This window comes from Palaemon carinicauda, chromosome 4 (assembly GCF_036898095.1).
Source record: "Palaemon carinicauda isolate YSFRI2023 chromosome 4, ASM3689809v2, whole genome shotgun sequence".
Lineage (NCBI taxonomy): Eukaryota > Metazoa > Arthropoda > Malacostraca > Decapoda > Palaemonidae > Palaemon > Palaemon carinicauda.
This window is the reverse complement of record NC_090728.1, coordinates 146080571-146089742: the sequence shown is the minus strand read 5'-3', so window position 1 is coordinate 146089742 and position 9172 is coordinate 146080571. Positions and strand designations below refer to the sequence as shown.

At 34.1% G+C, this 9172-nt stretch overlaps 1 long non-coding RNA gene across 1 annotated transcript; it reads left to right on the top strand.

The window, feature by feature from the left end:
• The first annotated feature begins 3028 nt into the window (after positions 1-3028).
• LOC137640104 (uncharacterized) lies at positions 3029-7672 on the top strand. Its single transcript, XR_011044303.1, has 2 exons — positions 3029-4842; positions 4879-7672. It is a non-coding gene; the product is annotated as an uncharacterized lncRNA (long non-coding RNA).
• Positions 7673-9172: the final 1500 nt, after the last annotated feature.

The window sequence follows — 9172 nt, the reverse complement described above, 5'->3', positions numbered from 1 at the left end:
ATACAAGTAATAGCCTTCCCTTTATAGTAATATTAACGTATTGCGAAGATATGAACTGTGACATTATATATTTTCGAGGTCTGCTGTCTATGATTTTGAAATATCCTAACTAAATAGAATTTAAATTCCTAAAAATCCATGGAATAGAAAATCCTTTGAATTTGTAAAGACCCTTGCCTTCTTGTTTAGGCCTTTGCTGTGATTCTCATGTAACTATATGTAGATAAATTGCACATACAGCAACGCCCCCCCCCCCCCTATTTTAACTGGATGTTTTATTTCATTCGATATTTATCTTACTAATGTTTACTGTAGTTTTAGTTTCTGACATTCATCTTGATATGACGGGTCACAAAGACTTCAGATTTTATTGGAAAATAACTTTATATACCGGCACGTTTTTTTTTTAATATAGTGAAGAAATTCACTAATTTTAGCAACGATTTAAATCTTTAATTTTTTGCAGTGTGGATGATATTAGCAATTTTTTATGATAGCTGTATGTAAATTATCTGCTAACATTATATTTGTTTGGCATTGCGCATTATTCTGTGTTTTGTTAACAAATAAATCTTGCCACTAATCTTCTTACAAGTTGGCATTTCTAATCATAGCTTTCCGTTATTTATCATAATATTCCACTGTTCTCTGCAGATTGTGTATATCTGTGAAAATGATGAATTTTTTGACAAAGTCTGTTCTTGCTGATACTATTTTTGTTCAATGAAGAAAATGTGATATATATGTTTCTCAGTATTCAGATATTATATTCATTAAATGGACGAGAAAAAAATGTAATGATTATAATTGATTTTTTATTCTTCAATTCATGATAATCTACCACATTACTTGTGTGATGCTGCTAAGTGGCTAAGATCTAATTTTTACTTAATGAACAGCTATGAGACATTGAAGAAACAAGATGCCAAAGAATTTATATAGGTAACCCTTAGGCTCATTGTACCTTACGGCCTTCTACCAGCCACAGAGCTGGTTGATATGGATCAAATTCTAAACATTTGAGAGCTGGATGACATGGACCAAATTTTATTTTAGGTTATCTGGAATAAAAAACAAACCAGAGTTTGATAAAAGAATGTCAAATGAATTTTAGGAAAATTTTATTTAGAAATATGTTTTATTTCTAAAATTGAGGTGTTAAAAGGAATTCATGCTCTCTACCACTTATAAATTTGACACCAAAAACAGTCAATCCCTGCATTCATGCAATGACAAATATTTCATTTCATTCATAGAGAGTTTTAATTGCTCTAACCACCTCATTATATAACCATACCTTGTCATTACCCTCAACATATCCTCGCTCTACACCAGTTTCCATCTACTTTGAAACTTCTCATTTCACTGTTTCGCAACGACCACTTGTTCGACTCACCCCCTTCCTCGTGTAAACCCGCATTGTTCATCCCTTATCAATCCTTTCATCACCTGCTTTACATTTTGATTAACAAACCTTTCGATGAACTTCCTTGCTATACTATCTAAATGTTATTTTAGAATTTATTCTTTCACTTACCCTTTCTATGGAGAATTCGAAGGTTAATGAGTAGTCTAAAGTTGCTAATGAGCCTTTAGTAAATCATGATGTAGGACTCTTCTGTTTAACTGATATGGTCTTGAATGCATTTGTTGTATATTTAACAGGAATTTAGCAAATGTTTTTATACATTTATACATTTATTCTTGATACACTCAAGGTATAATCGCATCAGTGATGTTATGTGCATGTTGAATATCCAAACGCCTTAGAATTTGATAATCTATCTGTAATATTTGTAGGATTCAGTGACAAATCACGAAACTTTTTCACAGGACTTGTGTTTTGGAAATGAGATAAAAGAAAGGATTTTATTGCAATTTAGAAAATGGGCTATTTTGTATACAGCAGGATTAATTGTGTTTAAGGTTTCCATAGATGACAGCCATTTTTTCTTGTAAAGGATTGTCCTATGAAGTATAATATTTTTATCTCGCAAAAAGAACTTCCCAGAATAGGTGTTGTAAACTTGGAATTCTCGGAATGTGACAACTTCATAACTATCTGAACTATTTAAGAAAACGCCGTAGACTTTGATATCAAGGTCCTTCTAACACAGTGGTTCCCAAACTGGGGGGCCTGCCCCACTAGGGGGGCGTGAGGACGATACAAGGGGGGCGTGAAGTCATCTGTTCGAAATTACTTGTTTAATAGAATAATAAAATCGATTTGAAATGTGACTCGAGCGCGAAAAGGGACTTTGAAACTATGAAGTTAAAAGAGTTTAGTGTGAAACATCTCCCCATGTACCCAAAAGTAGGTGAAGAACCACTTCGTATGATTCTTCCCTTTTCTTCTACTTATCTTTGTAAAGCAGGATCTTCAGCTCTTGTTCTGAAAACAAAACAGCGCAACCGACTTGATGTAGAAAATGACTTGCGTTGTGCGCTGTCATCCTTCAATCCTAGAATTTCTGATCTTGTGAGGAAGAAGCAGCAGCATCCATTTCACTAAATTTGACCAGAAATTGTGCCTTAGTCTCATAAGTATTTCCAAATAATATGTGCCATCTTTTCAAATTATCTATTCTTAAAATTGTAACTCAATTTTGCCAATTTGCTAATGTTCGAACTATTTTTCGCTTACTTTGAACCAAATGTTTCGTTTTTAGTCACTGGAATGTAATATTATTTGTTTGAGTGGCTTTCATTATTAAATGTAATACAAACAGAAATCTGTTTTCCTGTACAATGCTAAGAAATAAATGTTAGAATAATTTCATATAAAAAAAAAAGACGGGTGGGGGTGTACGGCTCTACTGGAAGCAAAAAGGGGGCGTCAGGTAAGATAGTTTGGGAACCAAAACTAACACATTCCAAAATAAACAAGAACAAAAAATAGTTTCAAAATTCAATTCGTAAAAGCTATATCTAACCCTACCACGGATTCTGTTCCAGCATGGAGAATAGAATTTTTTCGCGTTACGAAGTATAGCGAAAAATAATTGTCCTAACGACATGTAAGCAGATCTTAAGTGTCTTGTTACTTAAGTTCAGTTGTTATGTAGGCAGTGGCCAATGAGAATTTAGTGTTGGGTGAAACGTATTCAATGTTTGAAGAGGTATTTAGTAAGTGGTCACTTTCTAGCGCACGCTAGCCCGAGCAAGTCGAATTTATTAGCCAGGACGCCAGGCAGGGTCAAATACAGCTTCAGATGTGAATAGTGTTTTCACGCTAGCAATCAGAATGCTGAAACCGTTTCAAGAAGTGATGGACAATCTATTATCCGATTTCCAGCAGAATATTCAACAAGTATCCGCACCTCGTTAAAGTATGATGGAAATCCATTTGAATGAGCATCGCGTTATTTTGAGGAAACTGATACGAAAATGTTAGCATTAGATGCGATTGTTTATCAACTTGGAGGACAAGGAACATCTAAAACTGCTGCAGAAACGAGTTAGTACGCAAAGAGCAGCATCGTCGAAAGTGTCAAGCTAGTTAAATATCGAGGGAAAGTGTGGATTCATATCAACTTTGATGGAAGAGGTCTAGAGCTCAATAAAGGCCGAGAGTTGACATTGGAGCCGGGAACGTACCAAGAAAGACGTCGAAAAGATAAGTGAAAATATAGCTGTCTTTATTTTGTATACTTAACAGTTGGTACAAGGAAATTGGAACATTGTGTTTATTTTATTTTATTGTTTTTAATCGCCTGTTGGTTGTAGTTATTCACAATACATTGAACAGAATTAGATTGGGATAGTCATTGACGTCTAAAAGGTCGATCATAAAATTCCATTTCAAAACCGTTAATGTGGTTGTTGGATTGGGTAACAATAGGTCAGAAAGGGACGAATCAGAATTTATTAAAAGAGAATGGGTGACACTGGTATCAGAAAAACTAAGGAATAATTCCTTTGACGGTGACCAAGAATGGAAATGGTAAGCAAAGGCTGGTTTTTTATTACAAACTTTTTAAGGATTTAATCAGTCTACAGTCTGCTTATCGCATAGAAATCTATTAAAACTTTGCTAATATCTTTCTCATTGGGGAAAAATGTAAAAGGTTTTTATAATGGATTATCTTTAGATATTTTTGAAAGCGGCGGTACATCTTTACTAAAGTTCTTAAGTCTGTTAGATATTGGAGATCTAAGGAAGTGAAGATTGAAGTATTTTTAGATGATGGCATAGCTGCGGATGGTTGTTTTGAAGGGGCATCGGATGCTAGTTATTTACTTTTAAAAGCTTCAAGATTTGGATTTATTTACAAGAAAGTATAATTGGTTTTCAGACTCTTAAATTGTATTTGGAAAGGTTTACAGAGGACGAATACTGAAGGCAAATTTTGTAACTACAGTATTAGGATAAACTATGTCGTTAAAGATCTTGTTTAGGTGCCAAACCTTCTGAATTAACAAAAACGTTATTTTAACGAATATCTTTAGGACAGAATTGTCTGTTACATAATTTCCACGAAATTTGTCGTGAGAAGTATATTTAAAATGTAAACGATAAAGTATTTCTGTATTTTTACATATTGAGCAAAGCTAGTTGAGAACTTAATGAAGAAATATCAGATGCTCTGGTTGAGATCACGTTTTGACGCAGAAATTCATTCTTTTTATTTTGGTCGTTACTTTAACTATATACTTTCATCAGACTTATTTAACCTATTACTTCATTGTGACGCCTAAGTTGTAGGCAGTTTATCACTATATTGTGACGCCGATAATGTAGGCAGTTTATCACTATATTGTGACGCCGATAATGTAGGCAGTTTATCACTATATTGTGACGCCTATAATGTAGGCAGTTTACACTATATTGTGACGCCTAAGGTGTAGGCAGTTTATCACTATATTGTGACGCCTCAGATGTAGGCAGTTTATCACTATATTGTGACGCCTCAGATGTACTGTAGCAGCTTAGCACTATATTGTGACGCCTCAGATGTAGGCAGTTTAGCACTATTGTGACGCCTCAGATGTAGGCAGTTTAGCACTATTGTGACGCCTCAGATGTAGGCAGTTTAGCACTATATTGTGACGCCTCAGGTGTAGGCAGTTTATCACTCTATTGTGACGCCTAAGATGTAGGCAGTTAATTACTATATTGTGACGCATCAGATGTAGGCAATTTATCACATTGCGAAGCCTCGGATGTAGGCAATCTTATCAATATATTGCAACGCCTCATAGGAAATTTACCGCTATATTGCGACGCTTCAGACATAGGAAATTTACCGCTATATTGTGACTCCTCAGATTTAATAGTTATATTGTGACGCCTCTGGTGTTGGGAAATTTATATGTTGTGACACCTCAGTAGTAGGTTTGGAGTAATTCTGAAGTTTTTAGCGATGAATACAGCGCATTTTTTTTTTATCATGAAAAGAGTGGTTGGAAACTGGACAGCAAATTAATTTTTTAAAATTAAACATGAAGGAGCAGGAGGCAGTCGACAGAATTATGTAAAGTACTTTGGCTATGTTTGAACTTTGTTTCAGATAAAAGATTTTAGATTTTAATGCAAGTATGTAGCAAAAAGCCAGATTTGGAAATCATAGAAAACAAAGAATTTAAACTTGTACTGAATACACTGTTCAGGTCATCAATGTATGTAAGCCCAGAAAGAGTACAAAGAGTGGATATTTTGAAGTGTTGTCAACTAACATGGATGAATGGTCAATTCTTGCTTACATTTTTCAGAGTTATGGACTTGTGAGAGTTATTCATTCTTTAGACTGTTTTGCTACTTTTAAAAATATGTTGAGGTTTTTAATCTCTAATATTGGTGTCCCGGTACAGAGGGAACTGATGCTTTAACTTGAGGTTTGGCGCTTTATACCAAAAGTTATTAATAAAATGGAGGTAAAAATTCTTAAGTAGAATATTCCAGAGTGAAAGTCCTCTCCATCTTGACTGTTGATATTAACGAGGGAAGCTTTATTGTTAAATTTTGAGTGTTTACGTAACAAAAGGTTATTACACACGGCAAAGAGGGAAATTTTTCGCTGAAATTTAACTTTGATATAGAAGGTAAAGGTTTTTTAAATTATAAGTATATATGTACAATGTTTTATTTTTGGAATCTGCTTTCCAGGATCGTGAATACAAAGTTATGCCAGCAGTCGTCTTTAACGGTGGCATCTAATTTGGACAGGAAATTGGGGGACCTCAGTTGTCATGGGCATCTTCTATCATCGACGAATGACAGCACCGACAAGGCCTACCAACTTGTCTTTCAACAAAGAGAAACTTACAATAATGGTCACGAGCAAAGCGAAATGCCATTGTATGTTGCTTTATTTATGACTCTTTTATTAGATTCCGGCGCTTTAGTAATCTCCAGTGATCAGGCTATTTATGCCATAACGTGCATGCATGAAATGAGGGGTTACATAGATCCAACGGAAAATTCACTTGTTAAATCTTTGCAAGCACCTGTGAAACATTAAGCTGGTAGATCGGTGCATACAAAGGATCTTTTTGATAATATGGTGTTGCAGAATCCGTGCGGATTATATTTTCCTATATTGAAAAACTTCTTTATTATTTTGATAGATCATTAAGGTTTTCTTATGAGATTTGGGGAATTAAGTTTATTGTAATTTGAAGATTTCTTAGTTGAACAGAAAAAAAAAAAAATTAAATCACCAATACTGTGAAGTTTTTGATATCGGAAGTTATCACAAATGCTTTTCCATATTTGATGTATTTTGCTTGATGCAGAGGAAGCTGGAATGATTTTGTCCTTTGATCGATTTCTCTTTAAGAAGATTTTTAAAAGGTCCTGTAATGTAACCAAACATAATTTTTTGTTAAAACTGTGGCTACAAGTTCAAACATCGCAAACGATAACGTCAATGATAGGTGTCTTCATAGACATGAGTGTTGGTAGTCTGTTTCAAGTAAACATGTTTGTCAAAGGCTTCAAAAAGAGGTTAAATGTGTAAATCATTCAATCGGAGCATTTATTTCTCTCTCTCCATTTTTTTCCTTCTCTCCCTTTCTTTGGTATTATCTAGGGTCAACCGGCACGGTGCGCTATAATGCAATTTAATGTTTTATTATGTTTATACCTGTAGTGTAGAGAATGCGGAGTGAAGTGAGGACTAGAATTTTTTCGCGTTACGAAGTATAGCGAAAAATAATTGTCCTAACGACATGTAAGCAGATCTTAAGTGTCTTGTTACTTAAGTTCAGTTGTTATGTAGGCAGTGGCCAATGAGAATTTAGTGTTGGGTGAAACGTATTCAATGTTTGAAGAGGTATTTAGTAAGTGGTCACTTTCTAGCGCACGCTAGCCCGAGCAAGTCGAATTTATTATTAATATTATTATCATTATTATTTATTATTAGTACAAGAGTGAGGTTCCACCACTCAAATTTGAGTTACTCTGCATTATTGCCGTGGATACACAGGTTTCCATAGTTTTTTCAAAACTTGATATTTTGTTTTTTATCTATGGTTTTTCCTGGGCGGCAGAGGAGGCTTCTATGTTAATTTGAAAGTTTGTTCATTTTGTTTTAAATATGCACTGCTATATCAGTACAGAAGTTTGTAGAAGTTATTAGAATGTGATGTTATATATAAATTGTTTTTTAAAAAGTATGATTCATTAGAAAAATAAACCTGGCGTCAACCGGCACGGTGCGCTATAATGCAATTTAATGTTTTATTATGTTTATACCTGTAGTGTAGAGAATGCGGAGTGAAGTGAGGACACCCTATTAACAAAGAAGCAGCTTGATTGACCGCAATGCCTTGAACTTAAACCGTTTAACCAACCAAGACAGTCATTCCTTGTCTTAAACAGCATTCAAAGCCAAAATACGCCTATTTTTCACTCGCCTACTCTATTTAACTTTATCTTCAATTGAAAGTTTCGTGCTTCCTAATACGCTTTAAAGTTCAGTGAGGGTTCAGCGCTGTTAAGCTTTAACACTTTCACTACATCTCTGTTTAGCACCAAAGTTTAAAGAGTCGTAATCCAAAGAAATTTTTCTCCGATGCATCCTGATAAAACGGCAAATTTGCTCAGTACGCCTCCTGCAAAATGTGTTCGAATAGGACCATCTTATTCGTCTTTTATTCTGTTTATGAAAAGGAAATGAATATATTTATTGGAACTATCTCCTTTACATAATAGAAATACGAGAAGTTTGGTAAGAATAGTTTGTAGCTATTGGTTTTTTTTTTTTTTTTTTTTTTTTTTTTTTTTTTTTTTTGATGAAAAAGTAAATAATTCGATGAGATAATTTTGATGAAAAGTTTTTCTTCCTAACTTATATAATCTCTCTCTCTCTCTCTCTCTCTCTCTCTCTCTCTCTCTCTCTCTCTCTCTCTCTCTCTCTCTCTCTCTCTCTCATATTCAAACTGTCTTATACCTTATCGGTATTAATAATTTACGCCTTTGGAAAGTTATATATTATAAGTAAATAGGATTTGTAAGATCCCTTTAAACAAATAGGTGAAAATTATTGCAATTGTATTATGACTCAAGTTTCCTTTCTATGAATTGAAACAATTGTTGTGTTGGACTTCAGATGTCAACCTAATGAGAGTAATATTTATGTTAATAAATTCATTTTTTTGATACCTTGAATACCTCATTTCTAATATCATATGGATATTAACTTTATTAGTAGGTTACCTCTGTTCATCTTGATAGCTTGTTTTTCTTAACAAAATTCCCTTCCTGAAACTTTTAGAAGTTTAGTTCTTTACAAATGTTTCTCATTTCTAAAAAAATATATTATAACCTCTAATGAACGTTATCTCATTTCCTATCAACTATTACCACCATTATTCCCGAAATTCCCTCTGCATTAACCCTTTCCCAAAATTTTGCTCATTGCTGCTCACATATCCTTTGCACATTTCCTTGCCTTTGTTAAATTCTTAATTGTTTTGTAAGCACTGTTATGATATGGGGATCTTCGTCTTAACAGGGTCATACCCTCCCACATTATCTGAATGTAGTTTATGTTCCCTTTAATCCCAATGTAATGGCACCCTTGTATTAAAGCCTCTTTCACAAAACACTGAATCGAAGAGCCGTTACCACAAGACCAAGTTTAGAGTAAATAAAGATATGAGACGAAGGAAACTGTTGATTCTCATGTTACGTCATGAAATGAGAAAAATTGGTAACAAAAAATACCTC